This window comes from Ranitomeya variabilis, chromosome 4 (genome assembly GCF_051348905.1).
Source record: "Ranitomeya variabilis isolate aRanVar5 chromosome 4, aRanVar5.hap1, whole genome shotgun sequence".
Classification (NCBI taxonomy): Eukaryota; Metazoa; Chordata; class Amphibia; order Anura; family Dendrobatidae; genus Ranitomeya; species Ranitomeya variabilis.
Window position 1 is genome coordinate 688,422,203 of NC_135235.1, and position 23,071 is coordinate 688,445,273.

Here is a 23,071-nt window from a genome sequence, read left to right on the forward strand (position 1 = left end):
AGTCCCCCATAACAAGGACCTCATTATGGGTTGCAGCTTCATCTATCTGCCTTAGTAGTAGACTTTCCATGATTTCTGTTATATTTGGGGGTTTATAACAGACCATATTGAGAATTTTGTTACTATTTTTCCCTCCATGTATTTCAACCCATATGGACTCGACATCCTCATTCCCTTCTCTAATATCCTCCCGTAAAGTGGACTTTAGACAAGACTTTACATGAAGACAAACCCCTCCTCCTCTCCGATGTTTACAATCCTTTCTAAACAGACTGTAACTCTATTAGTTAACTGCCCAGTCATAGATTTCATCTAACCATGTCTTGGTTATTCCCACTATGTCATAGTTAACTGTAGATATTTCTGCTTCTAGTTCTTCCATCTTGTGTGTCAGGCTTGTCGTTTGCGAGCATGCAGTTTAGAGGATTTTGTTTTGTTCCAATCTCCTCCCTGTGGATTTTTTTACAAATTTTCTTACCTCGCTTCCAAGTATATTGTCTTCGGTCTTCTTTGCCGCACCTCATATCCTTCACCAGTATATTTTCTGGCTTTATATTCGAGTCTAACATTTTTCTTCCCGTCCCCTCTTCTTCTAGTTTAACGCCTTCCTGATGAGTGTAGTGAGTCTTCTGGCAAATGAGTGTTTCCCAGGTTTGCTGAGGTGTAGTCCGTCTCTGGCGAGGAGTCCATCATACAGGTAATTCACACCGTGGTCAGGAATCCAAATCCTTGTTGTCTGCACCATCGTCTTAGCCAGTTCGCATCAAGGATCCTGTTTCATCCCTTGGTGCTAAGCCCGTCTACTGGAAGGATAGAAGAAAAAAAACTATCTGTACATCCAGTTCCTCTACTTTCTTCCCCAACTCTTCAAAGTCCTTGCAAATTGTCGGTAGGTGCTTCCTTGCCATGTCATTGGTGCCAACATGTATCAAAAGAAATGGGTGGACAAACTCGGAACCAGTGTTGAACTGGGGTGACAAGGGCCCACCAGTAACATTGATTTGGGGGGGGGGCACACTTTTCACCTGCATGCAAATATTATACTACTTTCTTTCACAAATTTACCTATATCTCTATACAATAATAAACTGGGTAGCGTAGTTAATGAATGATGAGATGCTGCTTTTTTCTGTGCAGAGTGAATCAAGTGGCCAATTACTGCCCATACAGTGGGGTTGGGGGCCCAGATCTTCACAGGGGCCCACCGGGGGAATTCCCCTGTTACCCTGTGGGCCAGTCCGAGCCTGCTTGGAACTGATGAGGTTTGGTATCCTATCGGTCACATCCTTGATGTTCGCACCTGGGAGGCAGCATACTTCTCTTGCAGTTATGTTCGGTCTGCAGATGGCTGCTTCTGTGCCTTTCAGTAGTGAGTCTCCCACCACTACCACTCTTCACATCTTGGCTGTACTTTTTGCTGTCACTTCTGGGTGTTGCTGTGTGCCCTTTTCTTCTTTGCTTGCTGGCAGTGCTTCATCCTTAGGTGTGCCGTCTGTGTCCTCCACAAGGCCTTGGTACTGGTTTCTCAGTTGTGTGGTTGGTGATGTCTCCATGGTCTTCTTGTTTCTTTTGGTCACATGCTTCCACTCGTCTGCTTCACCTTCTGTGACCAGTAGAGATGCTTCTGTTCTGTCTAGAAAGTCTTCATTTTCTTTGATATATTTCAAAGTTGCAATTCTTTCTTCCAGACCCCACACCTTTTCTTCCAAAAAGGGCCAGTAGTCTACACTTCTGGCAAGTGAAGTTGGACTCTTCTTCCGGTCAATCTGTAATCATGTAGCACATGTTGCAGCTCATGATGTACATTGTAACATCTGCCATGTTGCTCCTAGATTCTGCTGACTTGCTGTGTGTCTTCCTTCTTATGTAATCTACTGTGTGTAACCTTCTTGTGTAATCTACTCAATCAGCCAAGCTCTCTTGCAATAATGTCCTAGAGGCAAAGATTTGGCGATGCTTTCCAGGTAGCTGATCCCGGCAGTACTCTTCTTGCTGAGGGAGACTCTTTGATTTTCCCAGAAGGCACCTGGAATATGCAAATTGTCCTCCTCAAGCTTCAATCCCTGGCCTTGTACACACGCGGCTCCACTTTGAACACCTTGTACACACACGGCTCTGCTCCGTACACCTTGTACACACACAGCTCTGCTACATCCACACTGTAAACCCCTCCTGACCCCACACATAAACTTCCCCTCATCCAACACCATGACAACCAGCACAGCAGAGTCCTGCATACACTAAGGGTATGTGCACACGTCCGGATTTCTTGCAGAAATTTCCTGAAGAAAACCGGAAATTTTCTGCAAGAAATCCGCATTTTTTTTTTTTGCGTTTTTTTTCCGTTTTTTTCGTGTTTTTTTTAGCATTCTGCAAGCGTAATTAGCTTGCAGAATGCTAAAGAATGCAAGACGGCGATATCATCGGCACGTCTTTCACCGCACAGCAGCTACAGGAACCGAAGCGACAGCGTGCAGTGGAGAGGCGGGAAGACATCGAAGGTGAGTATAGGACTATTTTTTATTTTAATTCTTTTTTTTTTCCTCTCCTCCACCCTGGGTACCAACCGCACATAATCTGCTTACTTCCCGCATGGTGTCCACAGCCCCGTGCGGGAAGTAAGCAGATCAATGGACTCCCAGGTGTGCGGAATCCCCTGCAATTCCGCATTTTAATGAACATGTTGCTTTTTTTTCCGCGATGCGATTTTTTTGCGGAAAAAAAGGCTACATTTGCATAAAAAATGCGGAATACACTGAAAATAACGGGAGGCATATGTAAGCGTTATTTTCGCGTTTTTTTCTCGTTTTTATAGCGAAAAAACGCGAAAAAAACGCGAAAAATACTGAACGTGTGCACATGGCCTGAGGCCCCTGATCATGTGACCCCTGACTCCTCCCCTCCAGTGACCTCATCACAGGTCCTGTGCGCACAGAACAGCGACTATATTTGATTTGCGGCTCTGCGGGTGGAGGTCGGTGCTGGAGGCTCCATTATTCTCTATGTGGAGTGCGGCTCTGCGGGTGGAGGTCGGTGCTGGAGGCTCCATTATTCTCTATGTGGAGTGCGGCTCTGCGGGTGGAGGTCGGTGCTAAAGGCCCCATTATTCTCTATGTGGAGTGCGGCTCTGTGGGTGGAGGTCGGTGCTGGAGGCTCCATTATTCTCTATGTGGAGTGCAGGTGGAGGTCGGTGCTGGAGGCTCCATTATTCTCTATGTGGAGTGCAGCTCTGCGGGTGGAGGTCGGTGCTGGAGGCTCCATTATTCTCTATGTGGATTGTGGCTCTGCGGGTGGAGGTCGGTGCTGGAGGCTCCATTATTCACTATGTGGAGTGTGGCTCTGCGGGTGGAGGTCGGTGCTGGAGGCTCCATTATTCTCTATGAGGAGTGCAGCTCTGCGGGTGGAGGTCGGTGCTCTAGGCTCCATTATTCTCTATGTGGAGTGCGGCTCTGCGGGTGGAGGTCGGTGCTGGAGGCTCCATTATTCTCTATGTGGAGGGCGGCTCTGCAGGTGGAGGTCGGTGTTGGAGGCTCCATTATTCTCTATGTGGAGGGCGGCTCTGCGGGTGGAGGTCGGTGCTGGAGGCTCCATTATTCTCTATGTGGAGGGCGGCTCTGCAGGTGGAGGTCGGTGCTCTAGGCTCCATTATTCTCTATGTGGAGTGCGGCTCTGCGGGTGGAGGTCGGTGCTGGAGGCTCCATTATTCTCTATGTGGAGGGCGGCTCTGCAGGTGGAGGTCGGTGGTGGAGGCTCCATTATTCTCTATGTGGAGGGCGGCTCTGCGGGTGGAGGTCGGTGCTGGAGGCTCCATTATTCTCTATGTGGAGTGCGGCTCTGCGGGTGGAGGTCGGTGCTGGATGCTCCATTATTCTCTATATGGAGTGCGGCTCTGCAGGTGGAGGTTGGTGCTGAAGGCTCCATTATTCTCTATGTGGAGTGCGGCTCTGCGGGTGGAGGTCGGTGCTGGAGGCTCCATTATTCTCCATGTGGAGTGTGGCTCTGCGGGTGGAAGTCGGTGCTGGAGGCTCCATTATTCTCTATGTGGAGTGCGGCTCTGCGGGTGGAGGTCGGTGCTGGAGGCTCCATTATTCTCTAAGTGGAGTGCGGCTCTGCAGGTGGAGGTCGGTGCTGGAGGCTCCATTATTCTCTATGTGGAGTGCGGCTCTGCGGGTGGAGGTCGGTGCTGGAGGCTCCATTATTCTCTATGTGGGGTGCGGCTCTGCGGGTGGAGGTCAGTGCTGGAGGCTCCATTATTCTCTATATGGAGTACGGCTCTGCGGGTGGAGGTCGGTGCTGGAGGCCCCATTATTCTCTATGTGGAGTGCGGCTCTGCGGGTGGAGGTCGGTGCTGGAGGCTCCATTATTCTCTATGTGGAGTGCGGCTCTGCGGGTGGAGGTCGGTGCTGGATGCTCCATTATTCTCTATATGGAGTGCGGCTCTGCAGGTGGAGGTTGGTGCTGAAGGCTCCATTATTCTCTATGTGGAGTGCGGCTCTGCGGGTGGAGGTCGGTGCTGGAGGCTCCATTATTCTCTATATGGAGTGCGGGTGGAGGTCGGTGCTGGAGGCTCTATTATTCTCTATATGGAGTGCGGCTCTGCGGGTGGAGGTTGGTGCTGGAGGCTCCATTATTCTATATGTAGAGTGCGGCTCTGTGGGTGGAGGTCGGTGCTGGAGGCTCCATTATTCTCTATGTGGAGTGCAGCTCTGCGGGTGTAGGTCGGGCTGGAGGCTCCATTATTCTCTATGTGGAGTGCGGCTCTGCGGGTGGAGGTCGGTACTGGAGGCTCCATTATTCTCTATGTGGAGTGCGGATCTGCGGGTGGAGGTCGGTGCTGGAGGCTCCATTATTCTCCATGTGGAGTGTGGCTCTGCGGGGGGAGGTCGGTACTGGAGGCTCCATTATTCTCTATGTGCAGTGCGGATCTGCGGGTGGAGGTCGGTGCTGGAGGCTCCATTATTCTCTATGTGGTGTGCAGCTCTGCAGGTGGAGGTCGGTGCTGGAAGCTCCATTACTGGGTGTGGAGATACAGGGTCAGTGGTTCCTCTTGTCCGCTGACCCGGTTGTGTTTAGAAAGACTGTATAGACCAGGGCTCATACCACTGAATGCCCACGCTCTCTCTCGCCATGGGCAGTAAACTACTCAGACAACACAGGTTGAGGGTAACATAGTGTGGCAATGTTTATTGAACCACAAAACAGGCAGATAACATGTAGAACAGTCCCAGCAAATGGTGCACATCTCACCCTTCCGCTGACTCGTCGGGATAATGGAATCTGTGACTTCAGATCTTCCAGGGTCACTGCACACAGAGATGAGGTAACGACAAGTGTAGAAAGATGACAGTCCATTGAGTCCATACAAGGTACAAGGCCAGTTGATGAATTTACTAGAGATAAGCGAATATTTCGGATTACGATCCTCGAATTTGCAATATTTGCCGATCATAACCCAACGCCATTCAGCTCAATTGGAGACAAATACAAACGCATGAACAACACCTTAGATTGGCCCCAAATGCTGCCAAAACACATCAAATTAGGATTAGATAACGGGAAAGTGTCCTCAATTCACCCACAATACTGTTATGATCTGGTGGCCTAAGAGCAGCATGAGACGTACTCTGGAGAAGGTGGTACCTGTACTGACCGCAGACCCTGAACTTATCACCGCAACTAGAAGTAGCCGTGGAATGTACCTAGCGCTCCCTAGACATCTCGACACAGCCGGAGGACTAATTACCCCTAGAGATAGAAAAGGGAAAACTATCTTGCCTCAGAGAAAATCCCCAAAGGATAGGCAGCCCCCCACAAATATTGACTGTGAGAGGAGAGGGAAAAAACATACACAGACTGAAATGAGAATTTAGCAAAGGAGGCCACTTCTAGCTAAATAGAAAGGATAGGACAGAGTACTAAGCGGTCAGTATAAAAACACTAGCAAATATCCACCACAGAAAATACAAAATCTCCACAGCTAACTAAAGATATGGAGGGTATATCTGCATCTCCAGAGATACCAGCTTGGCTAAACAAATCCTTATACTGACCAAGCTGGACAAGAAAAAACATAGAAAAGAACTGAACAACAAGGCCACAGCATGTGGACAGCAAAATCAAGGCCAGAACTTATCTTTGTTGAAATGAACTGAAAAGCAGAAGAGACCAGGCAGGGATGTGAATCCTCCAGGAACAATGGACAACTGGCACTGACTAAAGGGTGAAGCAAGACTAAATAGCCCAGTCAAAATTGCAAAAAGTGAACACACCTGATTAATGCTGCGATTCAGAGACAGCAGCGCTACCACTTACAACCACCGGAGGGAGCCCAAGAGCAGAATTCACAATAGTACCTATGGTGTGAACTCTGTTTTTGGGCTCCCTCTTGTGGTCACAACTGGTACTGTGTGAGTGCTGTCTTTGGGCTCCCTCTGGTGGTTCTTTGTGTCAGTCTGCAGGTCTAGGCTGGATCAGCTGTCTCGTTATCTGTTAGCTGTTTCCTATTTAGTTCACCTGGACTCTCAGTTGTTGCCTGCTGTCAATGTCTTCAGTGCTATTTTGGAGCTCTCCTGCAGTCCTTCGTTATCAGTCTCTTCAAGAGAAGCTAAGTTTTGCTTGGTTCATTTTTTGACCATCAGTGGTCATATGTTTCTTGGTTTATTTTTGTTTTCTTGTCCAGCTTGCTAATATGTGATTTCCTTGCTTGCTGGTAGCTCTAGGGGGCTGAGTTTCTCCCCTCACACCGTTAGTTGGTGTGGGGGTTCTTGTATTCTCAGCGTGGATATTTTGCATAGGGTTTTTTACTGACCGCACAGTTCCCTATCTGTCTTCTGCTATCTAGTATTAGCGGGCCTCATTTGCTGAATCTGTTTTCATTTCTACGTTTGTGTTTTCCCCTTACCTCACCGTTATTATTTGTTGGGGGCTTCCTATATCTTTGGGGTGATTTCTCTTGAGGCAAATGAGGTCCTTCTTTCCCTCCAGGAGTAGATAGTTTCTCAGGCTGCGTCGAGACGTCCAGGATTTTAGGCACGTTCACCGGCTACCTTTAGTGTGTTGGTTAGCATCAGGTTTGCGGTCAGTCCAGTTACCACCTCCCTAGAGCTCGTGTTTGTCATAAACTTAGCTAGTCCGTTTTGTGATCCTCAGCCATTAGGATCATAACAGTACCCCCCCCCCCTTGAGGAGGGGTCACTGAACCCTCACCAGAGCCCCCAGGCCGATCCGGACGAGCCAAATGAAAGGCACGAACCAAATCATCAGCATGAACATCGGAGGCAACAACCCAAGAATTATCCTCCTGGCCATAACCCTTCCATTTGACAAGATACTGAAGCTTCCGCCTCAAAAAACGAGAATCCAAAATCTTCTCCACCACATACTCCAACTCCCCATCAATCAACACCGGGGCAGGAGGATCAACAGAGGGAACAACTGCCACCACACATTTCCGCAACAAAGATCTATGAAAAACAATATGGATGGAAAAAGAGGCTGGAAGGGCCAAACGAAAAGACACTGGATTGATAATCTCAGAAATCCTATAAGGGCCAATAAACCGAGGCTTAAACTTAGGGGAAGAAACCTTCATAGGGACATGACGGGAAGACAACCAGACCAAATCCCCAACCCGAAGCCGGGAACCAACACACCGACAACGGTTAGCAAAACGCTGAGCCCCCTCCTGAGACAACACCAAATTGTCAACAACATGAGCCCAAATTTGCTGCAACCTGTCAACCACAGAGTCCACCCCAGGACAATCAGAAGGCTCAACCTGCCCCGAAGAAAAACGAGGATGAAAACCAGAGTTACAAAAGAAGGGTGAAACCAAGGTAGCAGAACTAGCCCGATTATTAAGGGCAAACTCGGCCAATGGCAAGAAAGCCACCCAATCATCCTGATCAGCAGACACAAAGCATCTCAAATAAGTTTCCAAAGTCTGATTAGTTTGCTCGGTTTGGCCATTTGTCTGAGGATGAAATGCGGAAGAAAAAGACAAATCAATGCCCAGCCTAGCACAAAAGGCCCGCCAAAACCTAGAAACAAACTGGGAACCTCTATCGGACACAATATTCTCCGGAATGCCATGCAAACTAACCACATGCTGAAAAAACAACGGAACCAAATCAGAAGAGGAAGGCAATTTAGGCAAAGGTACCAAATGAACCATCTTAGAAAACCGGTCACAAACCACCCAGATAACTGACATCCTCTGGGAAACCGGAAGATCCGAAATAAAATCCATAGAAATATGCGTCCAAGGCCTCTCAGGGACCGGCAAAGGCAAAAGCAACCCACTAGCATGGGAACAGCAAGACTTGGCCCGCGCACAAGTCCCACAGGACTGCACAAAAGAACGCACATCCCGTGATAAAGAAGGCCACCAAAAGGTCCTACCAACCAAATCTCTGGTACCAAAAATCCCAGGATGACCAGCTAACACAGAACAATGAACCTCCGAAATCACTTTACTAGTCCATCTGTCAGGAACAAACAATTTCCCCACTGGACAGCGGTCAGGTTTATCAGCCTGAAATTCCTGAAGAACCCGTCGTAAATCAGGGGAGATGGCAGAAAGAATCACCCCTTCCCTCAGAATACCGACCGGCTCAAGGACCTCAGGAGAATCAGGCAAAAAGCTCCTAGAGAGGGCATCAGCCTTAACATTCTTAGAACCCGGAAGATACGAGACCACAAAATCAAAACGGGAGAAAAACAGGGACCATCGGGCCTGTCTAGTATTCAGCCGTTTGGCAGACTCGAGATAAATCAGATTCTTATGATCGGTCAAGACCACAATACGGTGCTTGGCCCCCTCAAGCCAATGTCGCCACTCCTCAAATGCCCACTTCATAGCCAACAACTCACGATTGCCGACATCATAATTGCGTTTCGCAGGCGAAAACTTTCGAGAAAAGAAGGCACACGGTTTCATTAAGGAACCATCAGAATTCCTCTGAGACAAAACGGCCCCTGCCCCAATCTCAGAAGCGTCAACCTCAGCCTGAAAAGGAAGAGAAACATCTGGCTGACGCAACACAGGGGCAGAAGTAAATCGGCGTTTAAGCTCCTGAAAGGCAGAAACAGCCGCAGAGGACCAATTTGTCACATCAGGTCCTTTCTTCGTCAAATCGGTCAGGGGTTTAACCACACTGGAGAAGTTGGCAATGAAACGACGATAAAAATTAGCAAAGCCCAAAAATTTCTGAAGGCTCTTCACGGATGTGGGCTGGATCCAATCATGAATGGCCTGAACCTTAACCAGATCCATTTCTATAGATGAGGGAGAAAAAATGAAGCCCAAAAAAGAAATCTTCTGTACTCCAAAGAGGCACTTAGACCCCTTCACAAACAAGGCATTATCACAAAGGATCTGAAATACCATCCTGACTTGTTTCACATGAGACTCCCAATCATCTGAAAAAATAAAAATATCATCCAAATATGCAATCATGAATTTATCAAGATAATTCCGAAATATATCATGCATGAAGGACTGAAACACAGATGGAGCATTAGAGAGTCCGAATGGCATCACAAGGTATTCAAAATGGCCTTCGGCCGTATTAAACGCATGTTTCCATTCGTCACCCTGCTTAATACGAACAAGATTATATGCCCCTCGAAGGTCAATCTTAGTAAACCAACTAGCCCCCTTAATCCTAGCAAACAGATCAGATAGCAAAGGCAAAGGGTATTGGAATTTGACCGTGATCTTATTCAAGAGGCAATAATCAATACAAGGTCTCAAGGAGCCATCTTTTTTGGCAACAAAAAAAAAACCTGCTCCCAATGGTGAAGAAGATGGCCGAATATGCCCCTTCTCCAAGGACTCCTTAACATAGCTCCGCATGGCGGTATGTTCTGGCACAGACAGGTTGAAAAGTTGGCCCTTAGGGAACTTACAGCCTGGAATCAAGTCAATAGCACAATCACAGTCCCTATGCGGTGGAAGGGAACTGGACTTGGGCTCATCGAATACATCCTGTAAATCTGACAAAAACTCAGGAATTTCAGAAGAGGGGGAGGAGGCAATTGACATCAAAGGAACGTCACCATGAACCCCCTGACAACCCCAACTAGTCACAGACATAGATTTCCAATCTAATACCGTATTATGCACCTGTAACCATGGGAAACCCAGCACAACAGCATCATGCAAATTATGCAACACCAGAAAACGACAATCTTCCTGATGGGCTGGCGCCATGCACATGGTCAGCTGTGTCCAAAACTGAGGTTTATTTTTAGCCAACGGTGTAGCATCAATGCCCCTCAAAGGAATAGGACTCTGCAAAGGCTGCAAGGGGAAACCACAACGTCTGGCAAATTCTAAGTCCATTAAGTTTAGAGCGGCGCCTGAATCCACAAATGCCATGACAGAAAATGACGATAATGAGCAGATCAGGGTCACAGATAACAGAAATTTAGGTTGTACAGTACTGATGGTAACAGAACTAGCGATTCTCTTGGTACGCTTAGGGCAATCAGAAATAACATGAGCAGAATCCCCGCAGTAAAAACACAACCTATTCTGACGTCTGAATCCTTGTCGTTCAGCTCTAGACACAATCCTATCGCACTGCATAGGCTCAGGACTGCGCTCGGAAGACAATGCCATAGTGTGCACAACTCTGCGCTCGCGCAAGCGCCGATCAATCTGAATGGCCAGAGACATAGAATCACTCAGACCAGCAGGCGTGGGGAACCTCACCATAACATTTTTAACGGATTCAGAAAGACCCTTTCTGAAGATTGCCGCCAAGGCATCCTCATTCCATTTAGTCAGTACAGACCATTTTCTAAACTTCTGGCAATATGATTCTGCTGCTTCTTGACCCTGAGACAGGGCCAACAAGGTCTTCTCAGCATGATCCACTGAATTAGGTTCATCATACAATAACCCAAGCGCCTGAAAAAAGGTGTCTACATTAAGCAACGCCGGATTCCCAGGTTCCAGGGCAAATGCCCAATCCTGGGGGTCACCACGCAGCAGAGATATAACAATTTTAACCTGCTGGATGGGATCACCAGAGGAACGGGGTTTCAGAGCAAAAAACAGTTTACAGTTATTTTTAAAGCCCAGAAACTTGGACCTATCCCCAAAAAACAAATCAGGTGTTGGAATTCTAGGATCTAAAACCGGAGTCTGAACGATATAATCGGAAATACCCTGTACTCTAGCAGCAAGTTGATCCACACGAGAAGCCAATCCCTGAACATCCATATCAGCGCCGAACTCCTGAGCCACCCAGAGGTAAAGAGGGAAGAAAAAAAAAACAACACAGACTACAGAAAAAAAAATGGCTCAGCACTTTCCTTCCCTTCTTCTGAGATGCGGTTAACTCATTGTTGGCCAGTTTTACTGTTATGATCTGGTGGCCTAAGAGCAGCATGAGACGTACTCTGGAGAAGGTGGTACCTGTACTGACCGCAGACCCTGAACTTAACACCGCAACTAGAAGTAGCCGTGGAATGTACCTTTCACTCCCTAGACATCTCGACACAGCCGGAGGACTAATTACCCCTAGAGATAGAAAAGGGAAAACTATCTTGCCTCAGAGAAAATCTCCAAAGGATAGGCAGCCCCCCACAAATATTGACTGTGAGAGGAGAGGGAAAAAACATACACAGACTGAAATGAGAATTTAGCAAAGGAGGCCACTTCTAGCTAAATAGAAAGGATAGGACAGAGTACTATGCGGTCAGTATAAAAACACTAGCAAATATCCACCACAGAAAATACAAAATCTCCACAGCTAACTAAAGATATGGAGGGTATATCTGCATCTCCAGAGATACCAGCTTGGCTAAACAAATCCTTATACTGACCAAGCTGGACAAGAAAAAACATAGAAAAGAACTGAACAACAAGGCCACAGCATGTGGACAGCAAAATCAAGGCCAGAACTTATCTTTGTTGAAATGAACTGCAAAGCAGAAGAGACCAGGCAGGGATGTGAAACCTCCAGGAACAATGGACAACTGGCACTGACTAAAGGGTGAAGCAAGACTAAATAGCCCAGTCAAAATTGCAAAAAGTGAACACACCTGATAAATGCTGCGATTCAGAGACAGCAGCGCTACCACTTACAACCACCGGAGGGAGCCCAAGAGCAGAATTCACAACACAGTACTAATTGTAGCATGACACTGCAGCAATCTGACAGGCATGAGGTATTGGGGTCTGAGACAGAATTTACAACTTTCAATTGAACATCACAGTAAGACGAGGTGGGTGAGGGATCGTTGTAGGCTACCTTTGCTGGGAGCCCTGATACCACATGCAACACCTCAACCTGCTTTCATGCTGAGCCACACTTAGGTGGCACGAATATCAGTTTTGTAGACTACCATTGTCAGGATAGTAACATGGGTAGTTGAGTTCAAGGAAGTGGAGGCCTGACGGTCTTGGAGGCCTACTGATAAAGGCAATACGCATGAAGGAGATCCAACCAGGAGTGTTCAGATTTCCAAACATTATTGGCAGACACCACCAAAGTGTCATCAATATCAAGAGAGTAGATATAGTATAATAGGGAACGACAGGTCTTCCACTACACCCAATCCAGCAGATGGACACCCACCAGGAGTGTTGACATTTAAACAAATGAGGGCCTTACACCACAGAAGTGGCATCAATTTCACCACAGTAGAAATAGCATAATGGGGACCGACAGTTCTTCCACTATACCCAATACAGATACGGACACCCAATCAGGAGTGTTCACCTTTTAAAAAGTGAGGGCCTGGCACCACGGAAGTGGAATAACTGTCACGAGAATAGAAATCGTATAATTGGGACCGAGATGTCTTCCACTACAGCTAACCAAGCAGATGTCTACCAACCATGACTGTTCACATTTCCACAAATGTGTTAACATCAGCAGCAGCCACAGCAGGTACAGAAGCCACACTAAAGATATCACAGAGTGCAGTTACATGACATTAATGCATCACAGTAAAAAATGCAATATCACCTAGTCTGTACAGTCTGCGATTGGGGTGCAAAAGTCATTGGAGATCCATGACTTGTTCATCTTGATGAAAGTTGGATGGTCTACACTTTTAGGGGACATCTGGCTGTGTTTGTCCATCAGGACACTACCAGCAGCACTGAAGACATGTTCTGAGAGAACGCTGGCTGCCGGGCATGTTAAAACCTCCAAGGCGTGTGAGACAAGCTCAGGCCACTCATCCATTTTGGAAGACCAAAATGTGAAAGGGTCCAAACCCTTCCTGATGGAATTATTCCATTCTAGATTCTCCTGCACCATCCTCTCAATTCGTTCATCATGTGTAGGACTTGGACTCTGTTGTCCTGGTGCACGAGTTGGTCTAATGTTTTGGCTTTGACTAATTGACGTGCCGGAGGTTGGAACTGTAGAGCTGCAATGCGAACTGTGTGCATCACTGCTGTCTTAGAGAAATGCTCTCTTAAGGTTGTGTAAAAGCGTGTTTCGATACTCCAGCATTCGTGGGTCCCTTTCTAGGGCTGGAATCATCTGGCAAAATTTGGTTTCATGAAATGGATCTAACAGAGTGGCAACGCAGTAGTCAACATAATTCCTAATTATAACTATAAGGGGATCATGTTACAGCTAGTGCAGCAAGAAGTCACTCATATGTCGGGCTCTACCATGAGGTTCAAGCCCATGCTGTGTTGGTGGCTGGGTAACAATGAGACTCGTTTCTGCTGCCCCTTCCCTCCAACCATGAACAATAGAGAGGATTATCCTCTTCATCTTCCAGTTGCTCGCCCATCACCTCTTCCTCCTCTATTTGTTAATTGGATCATGCACCTTCGATATCACTTTGTGTGTTATCACCAGTCCCACCTGATTGCAGTTATCCACTTTCCTTTGGCACCCATCTGTGTAACAACAGTCTTGAACTAAAGGTACCATCACATTTAGCGATGCTGCAGCGATCTAGACAACGATGCCGATCGCTGCAGCGTCGTTGTGTGGTCGCTGGAGAGCTGTCACACAGACAGCTCTCCAGCGACCAACGATGCCGAAGTCCCCGGGTAACCAGGGTAAACATCAGGTTACTAAGAGCAGGGCCGCGCTTAGTAACCCGATGTTTACCCTGGTTACCAGTGTAAATGTAAAAAAACCCAAACACTACATACTTACATTCCGATGTCTGTCGCGTCCCCCGGCGTTCTGCTTCCCTGCACTGTAAGCACCGGCCGAGCAGAGCGGTGACGTCACCGCTGTGCCCTGCTTTACGGCCAGCCGGCGCTGACACAGTGCAGGGAAGCAGAACGCCGGGGGAGGCGACAGACATCGGAATGTAAGTATGTAGTGTTTTTTTTTTTTTTTACATTTACACTGGTAACCAGGGTAAATATCGGGTTACTAAGCGCGGCCCTGCACTTAGTAACCCAATGTTTACCCTGGTTACCAGTGAAGATGCAGTGCCCCAGAGTCCTGGTCGTTGCAGTACTGTGGCTCCGCCACTATGGGGAGCCATGGTGCGTCCAATGGCACTGAAGGAGTTCATCTGATTAGGTATCACAGACACCAATACATTTCACAGCTGGGCCTCCGGGGGGAGCTAAGGGTGCTATTCATTAGGCCACTCCCCACCATAGTGGGTAAACTGGGGGTCAGGCAGGAAGTTAGAGGAGAAAGCTGACTGGATTGGACGAAGCAACACCTGGTGGCAGAGGGTGTTGTGGAGGAAGAGACAGTAGGGCCTCTGTCGGGGGTGGGATCCTGACAGAGGCTTGGCATTGAAAAGAACGTAACGGGTCCGCGCCAGCTCCGGGAAGCGGCGGGACCCAAGAAAGGACTAGAAGCGAGATAGATTGTGCTGAGTGAGAAACGAGATCAAGCAATAGGAGAATACCAGTAGGGGTCGTGCTGTAAGACCGGAGCAACATCCTACTGAGGCGCACTACCGGCGGCCGGAACGCCGAGGGAGTATTTCATTAGACAGCTTCAAGCAATACTCTAAACAGCGGCAGGACAGTCAGTCTCAGGCGGGCTGTCTCACCTAAATCACCTATGAAGTCTTGGGAGGCAATTGCGGGAGAGGGGCGTCTCTAGGGTCCCGGAAGAACTCCAGGCCTACCCGACAAACGGGTGCCGTTCTAACTGTAACATCAGGAAGGGACGGAAGATTAGCTGAAGATCAGTTAATCGAGTTGTGAGGGAACACGAGAAACAGACACAACGGTTGTGGGGTACTGTCCGTAAGCATAGCAGGGAAGGACTACAACACATAGCGCTAAGAAGGAAGGCACCGATTTCCACCTGTGAAGTGAACTCTGGAGGTGCCATTGGACCGGCCGGACTTGCGCAGCCTGGTGAACCGTATTCTGGACTGAGGACTCAGAGATCTCCAGTAAAGAGGTAAAGAGACTGCAACCTGGTGTCCTCGTTATTTACCGCGACCTGCACCCCACAACTGTACCACCAACATCCACACCTATCATTCACTGTGCGCCCCACGGCAGGGTCACGGGCCGGGGCCTAGCCGCCGTGACAACCCCAGAAGCAGAGACTCAGAGGCCCGGTACCGGGTACCCCTCGGCCCTGCGGCAGTGGGGGCGCTACAACTTGGCGTCACGAACAGGATCTACTTAAGCCTGAAGAATCGGGTCATGTGTGCCTTGGAACTGTAATTTGTTGTGCTTGGACTGTACTTTATTGAGAGACTGTGTACTGCCATTGACCAAGAGAAGTTCCCGCCAAAAGCCGCCGCCATTGCTACGCCAGAGAAGAAGGAGGGCGTGCCATGGGAGGAGACTATCAGAGTGGCGCGAGAAATGGCTACCGCCCCCTGTGTTTCTGGCTGCAAAGCGATGACCTGCCTCGGAGTACAAGACCACCCCCTGATTTGCAACGGCGGGAAGCAGGAGATGGAGAAGCCCGGCCCAGGAGAAATGGCGGAGTCAGGTGCATGCACTGCCACCGACTATCAGGCAGCGATGACGAGCAGCAAGTACCTGAACGAGGAAGAAGCGATTCCGGGTTGCCCTCCTTCACCAGAGGCGGACCTATGTCCACTGCAGCGGAAAGATCCGAATTCTTTGGAACCGGCCGCGGAGCTGAGCTTGCCCATCCCGTCCTCGGAGCCAGCGGAGGAGGAACCATGGTGGGCGGAGCCGCACCCGGGAACCCCATTGGAGGAGCCGCGGTCCGGGCTGCGGCCGACTCCAGCGTTCTCGTCAATGGACCGGATCGACATCGGTGGAACCACATCAGGCGCAGGTATGGGAGACGCCCCTGCTCCCCTGCTCGATCCCGCTCCCGCGACCGGTCCTCACCCCAGTAAAAGCCGCCTACTATCGGCAGAGCTAGTGGTGTTACCCCCCGATGCAATGGGGAAGCTGGTGCCACCGCTGCCGACTAGGATGGGGGAACCCGTAGACGTAGGCCCAGATGGGGTGACCCTCCAGTGGGACACCCCCTGGGTTGGGCCAGATGGGGTTCGGGAAGAAGGATTCACCCTTGCTGTGCTTACCTGGGAGCAATACAAACAATGCCTGATCCTACATTGGAAAAGGCAGAAAGAGGCAGAGCTGACTGCCCCACCGAGGGTACGACAACCACCGCCTGCATGTGATGACCGGGACATGGTGAGGCGGGGCACTGTATTGGCCTTCCACCCGAAGAGAGGATGGGGCTCCATACAGGAACCGGGACTGCCAACCGACGTCTTCGTTGCCAGTTGCAACGTGAGGGCCCCCTGCTGTGGCCGAAGGGGTGATCCGCTACAAAGGGGAGATCCAGTGACTTACACCCGTCATCGGAATACATACGGGTGGTATGCCCGGGACGTGCGCCGTTGTGAGCTTGGGGAAGCATCGTCTGGTACTTCCACCATGATGGAACCAGACGTAACGGATCTTACCAACATTGCCGCCGTACGTCTCATTGCAGCGACTGAGCTGGCGGCTAGAGTCCGCCTTCGGGTCCAGACATCGGGTGGTCTGACTGCACCAGGGAAATCCATCGGTGATACTGGTGCGGCATCAGCTGCTGACCTAGGATCACAGTCTGCACAGTCAGAAGGTACCCACTTTCGGCTGATGTCTTGTGATTTAATATGAAGATAAACCTCGATACCATGAATCTGTAAATAGTTACTGTTTTCCTGTGTTCTGCTAAACCCGCTCAGGGTAAACTCTTAAAGGGATCCTTCTATGGACCCGGGATCCCTATTGTTTTTGGTTATTTTTCTATGTTATTCAAAAACTGTTGAAATCATGAACAGTGCATGATCCGAACTTTTTGTAAATAGTTTGCACCTTATTAAAGGCGCTCCCTACTGGTTTTATTTAAAGACTCTTTGCGAAGATACCGCACTGGAACCTTTGCTGAGCATGGACTGGTAGTCTGAGAAGACGAACTACCTCAGAAAGACTTGATCCCCTCTTAAAGGGGATGTTCATTTGCCGCATTTCAATAGTAAAATTGCTTAAGATGAATAGCAATAATGTCAATGAGAGAAAAGTGATGATAATGTTTGTACAAGAGAGTTATATGTGTTTAATTAGTTAAATGTGAAGGAATACTGATGATGTGCTCTGAGAAGTAAAAGGTGAAAGATAGAAGAAGGATGCAGTGGGCCCGTAGAAATAGATGTGGTGTCCAGCATGCAAGAAAGGAAGAAAGATAATGAGAAGGCTTAATGTTCGATAGACAATGTTTAGATAATGCTGATAGAAAGTTAGGATAGAAGGTAAACCCTGAGTCCTGATAGGAGTCATGTAGAGATGACTCAGTGCTCTTAAACTGAAAGAAATGTTATGTTCTATACTGTGTATAGTAGTTGAAAAGGCAGTAGGCCCTGGCTGAACGGGGCGGTCCTGTAAAAGAAAGGAGAGGCAGTAGGTCTGGTGCCGATAGGACAGGCGGTCCTGCAGATTTAAAGAAGGAGAATGAGAAAGTTAAAGTGCCTTATAATGTGATTATAGGAAGGTCTTTAGTGGATTTAGAGTGTGAGTCCTTAAAGGCAATGTTAAATTATTGTTCAACAATTTTTGCACTTAAGTAGAATGTCCGGTTGGGTAACAGGAGTTATTTATAGCCTGTAATTTATAATGTTAACCATGTTTGTAACGTTCAAGTGTTCTCACCTCCCATAAAGGGAAGCCTGTTCAAGTATACTTATTGTTATTACACTCAATGAAACTGTATGTCTTTTTGCTAACTTGTATTGTTGTTTTCTTCCCAGTCCCGGAGTACTGTGTTTAACCAGGGGGGAGTGCAGCGCCCCAGAGTCCTGGTCGTTGCAGTACTGTGGCTCCGCCACTATGGGGAGCCATGGTGCGTCCGATGGCACTGAAGGAGTTCATCTGATCAGGTATCACAGACACCAATACATTTCACAGCTGGGCCTCCGGGGGGAGCTAAGGGTGCTATTCATTAGGCCATTCCCCACCATAGTGGGTAAACTGGGGGTCAGGCAGGAAGTTAGAGGAGAAAGCTGACTGGATTGGACGAAGCAACACCTGGTGGCAGAGGGTGTTGTGGAGGAAGAGACAGTAGGGCCTCTGTCGGGGGTGGGATCCTGACAGAGGCTTGGCATTGAAAAGAACGTAACGGGTCCGCGCCAGCTCCGGGAAGCGGCGGGACCCAAGAAAGGACTAGAAGCGAGATAGATTGTGCTGAGTGAGAAACGAGATCAAGCAATAGGAGAATACCAGTAGGGGTCGTGCTGTAAGACCGGAGCAACATCCTACTGAGGCGCACTACCGGCGGCCGGAACGCCGAGGGAGTATTTCATTAGACAGCTTCAAGCAATACTCTAAACAGCGGCAGGACAGTCAGTCTCAGGCGGGCTGTCTCACCTAAATCACCTATGAAGTCTTGGGAGGCAATTGCGGGAGAGGGGCGTCTCTAGGGTCCCGGAAGAACTCCAGGCCTACCCGACAAACGGGTGCCGTTCTAACTGTAACATCAGGAAGGGACGGAAGATTAGCAGAAGATCAGTTAATCGAGTTGTGAGGGAACACGAGAAACAGACACAACGGTTGTGGGGTACTTTCCGTAAGCATAGCAGGGAAGAACTACAACACATAGCGCTAAGAAGGAAGGCACCGATTTCCACCTGTGAAGTGAACTCTGGAGGTGCCATTGGACCGGCCGGACTTGCGCAGCCTGGTGAACCGTATTCTGGACTGAGGACTCAGAGATCTCCAGTAAAGAGGTAAAGAGACTGCAACCTGGTGTCCTCGTTATTTACCGCGACCTGCACCCCACAACTGTACCACCAACATCCACACCTATCATTCACTGTGCGCCCCACGGCAGGGTCACGGGCCGGGGCCTAGCCGCCATGACAACCCCAGAAGCAGAGACTCAGAGGCCCGGTACCGGGTACCCCTCGGCCCTGCGGCAGTGGGGGCGCTACAAAGACATCGCTGGATCGGTGTCACACACACTGATTCAGCGATGTCAGCGGGAGATCCAGCGACTAAATAAGGTGCTGGCCTTCTACACTCACCGGCCACTTTATTAAGTACACCATGCTAGTAACGGGTTGGACCCCCTTTTGCCTTCAGAACTGCCTCAATTCTTCGTGGCATAGATTCAACAAGGTGCTGGAAGCATTCCTCAGAGATTTTGGTCCATATTGACATGATGGCATCACACAGTTGCCGCAGATTTGTCGGCTGCACATCTCAAAGATGCTCCATACAAGGCAGGATGGATCCATGCTTTCATGTTGTTTACGCCAAATTCTGACCCTACCATCTGAATGTCGCAGCAGAAATCGAGACTCATCAGACCAAGCAACGTTTTTCCAATCTTCTACTGTCCAATTTCGATGAGCTTGTACAAATTGTAGCCTCAGTTTCCTGTTCTTAGCTGAAAGGAGTGGTACCCGGTGTGGTCTTCTGCTGCTGTAGCCCATCTGCCTCAAAGTTCGACGCACTGTGCGTTCAGAGATGCTCTTAGGCCTACCTTGGTTGTAACGGGTGGCGATTTGAGTCACTGTTGCCTTTCTATCAGCTCGAACCAGTCTGCCCATTCTTCTCTGACCTCTGGCATCAACAAGGCATTTCCGCCCACAGAACTGCCGCTCACTGGATTTTTTTTCTTTTTCGGACCATTCTCTGTAAACCCTAGAGATGGTTGTGCGCGAAAATCCCAGTAGATCAGCAGTTTCTGAAATACTCAGACCAGCCCTTCTGGCACCAACAACCATGCCACGTTCAAAGGCACTCAAATCACCTTTCTTCCCCATACTGATGCTCGGTTTGAACTGCAGGAGATTGTCTTGACCATGTCTACATGCCTAAATGCACTGAGTTGCCGCCATGTGATTGGCTGATTAGAAATTAAGTGTTAACAAGAAGTTGGACAGGTGTACCTAATAAAGTGGCCAGTGAGTGTAGCTCCGACCAACGATGTCACAGCAGGATCCTGATCGCTGCTGCGTGTCAAACACAACAATATCGCTATCCAGGACGCTGCAACGTCACAGATCGCTAGCGATATCGTTGTTACGTTGTTCAGTGTGAAGGTACCTTTAGAGATAATGTTACTCCTTCCGCATCTTCCTCTGCTTTCTCCTTTTCTTCTGGGACCACCATCTCCTCCCACAGGCTATTCAGTCTGCCCCAGCATATACAACTCTGGCAAAAATTAAGAGACCACTGCACAGTTTTTTTAAAAATCAGCCTCTCTACATGTCTGACAGCCATTCCATTCCAGTGTCAGTTGAATTCCAGACAGAGTACACCTCATTCTACTTAAAGGGAACCTGTCACACCCCCCCCCCCCAGTCGTTTCAAACTAAAAGAGACACCTTGTGCAGCAGTAATGCTGTATCCTGACAAGGTGGCTCTTTTAGTTCTGGGTGCTGTAACTAGAGAAATAATCAGTTTTATAATTTGTCTGAAATACCTGGTCTTCAGACAAGGAGTCAGGCCTTTCCCTGCTTCAGACAGCACACAGCTGTCACTCACATCTTCTTGGCGCTGGGCGCCGCCTCCTCCTCACCGCAATGTGAATAAATCATAAGTCACTGCGGGGCTGGGATTCAAAGCAGGGCGGCCGCGCAGGCGCAGTCAGCAGGACTGCATATGAGGAAAGACGGGCAGCGCTCACTGCGTCTGCACCAGGCAGGGGAAAAGAGCGCAGGCGCCGGCTATTTTGAAAACAGCGGTGAGGAGGAGGCGGCACCCGGCGCCAAGAAGATGTGAGTGACAGCTGTGTGCTATCTGAAGCAGGGGGGAAACGCCGGCCTCCTTGTCTGAAGACCAGGTATTTCAGACAAATTATAAAACTGATTATTTCTCTAGTTACAGCACCCAGAACTAAAAGAGCCACCTTGTCAGGATACAGCATTACTGCTGCACAAGGTGGCTCTTTTAGTTTGAAACGACGTGGGGAGGAGGGGGGGGGCTTGACAGTTTCCCTTTGATGTGCTCCTGATTAGGTGATCACCTGAACCAAATCTTTTTTAACGAAGGAAAGTATAAAAAAACACTGCTGTGGTGTTCACAATCCTTTTGCAATAGGGCAAGCTGGATGGCAAAACAAGTGCTAGTAATATCCCAAACGTAATAGGAATGAACTTTGAACCATGCCAAAGGAGTTGAAAAGAAAATTCTTGAGTGAGGAAAAGAAGGGCTCAATTCTGGCAATACTAGCAGAAGGACACAGTGAGCGTCATGTTGCCTCCATCCTTAAAATTTCTTAGATGGCAGTCCATTACAAGGTCAAGCAGCAGACATTGGGGACAACAAAGCAACAGACCGGCAGAGGGCAAAAGCGACTCTTCACTGACTGGGATCATCTTATTCGAATTTCACTCAGCAATCGCAGGATGACATCAAATGTCCTACAAAAGGAATGGCAAATGGCAGCTGGGGTGAAGTGCATGGCAAGAACAGTTCGTTACAGGCTCCTAGAGGCAGGACTCAAGTCATGTAAAGCTAGAAAAAAGCCTTTAATCAATGAGAAGCAAAGGAGAGCCAGGCTGAAGCTTGCCAAAGACCATAAGGATTGGACCATAGATGACTGGAGTAAGGTAATCTTCTCTGATGAGTCTAATTTTCAGCTTTACCCAACAACTGGTCATCTAATGGTTAGACGGAGACCTGGAGAGGCGTACAAGCCACAGTGTCTTGCACCCACTGTGAAATTTGGTGGAGGATTGGTGATGATCTGGGGATGCTTCAGCAAGGCTGGAATTGGGAGAGTTGTTTTTTGCGAAGGACGTATGAATCAAGCCGAATACAAGGTTATCCTGGAAAAACTGTTGATTCCTTCTGCTCAGGCAATGTTCCCCAACTCTGAGGACTGTTTTTTCCAGCAGGACAATGCGCCATGCTACACAGCTAGGTCAATCAAGGTGTGGATGAAGGACCACCACATCAAATCCCTGTCAGGGCCAGACCAACCTCCAGATGTGAACCCCATTGAAAACCTTTGGAATGTAATCAAGAGGAAGATAGATAGTCACAAGCCATCATACAAAGAAAAACTGCTTAAAGTTTTGTACCAGGAGTGGCATAAGATCACCCAAAGCAGTGTGAAAAACTGGTGGAAAGCATGCCAAGACTCATGAAAGCTGTGATTAAAAATCATGGTTATTCCACAAAATATTAATTTCTGAACTCTTCCTGAGTTAAAACATTAGTATTGTAAATGATTATGAACTTGTTATTGTTTTGTTTTTGCATTATTGGAGGTCTGCAAGCAATGCATTTTTTTGTTATTTTGACCATTTCTCATTTTCAGAAAATAAATACAAAATGTATTGCTTGGAACTTTGGAGACATGTTGTCAGTAGTTTATAGAATAAAAGAACAATTTACATTTTACTCAAGTATACCTATAAAGAGAAAAATCAGACAAACTGAAAATTTTTGCTAGAGCTGTAGATGACCGGAATAGTGATGCTGATGATAGCGTCGTCGGTGCTAACCATCTTAATAGCCATTTCCAAACTGTGCAGAATGGTGCTCAGGTCCTTAATCTGTGCCCACTCTGCAAACGTGATATGCGCCACGTCCGTACTGCGTTAGCCCAGGCTATACCACATGACATACTACATCAGGGCTAGTTTCTGCTGCCACAGTCGCTGCAACATGGCA

General features: G+C 48.4%; 1 protein-coding gene across 1 annotated transcript in view; it reads left to right on the plus strand.

The window, feature by feature from the left end:
• Positions 1–23,071, plus strand: part of LOC143767692 (oocyte zinc finger protein XlCOF8.4-like) — a 220,744-nt gene that overhangs the window by 68,636 nt on the left and 129,037 nt on the right. The gene's annotated exons all lie outside the window — the stretch shown is intronic.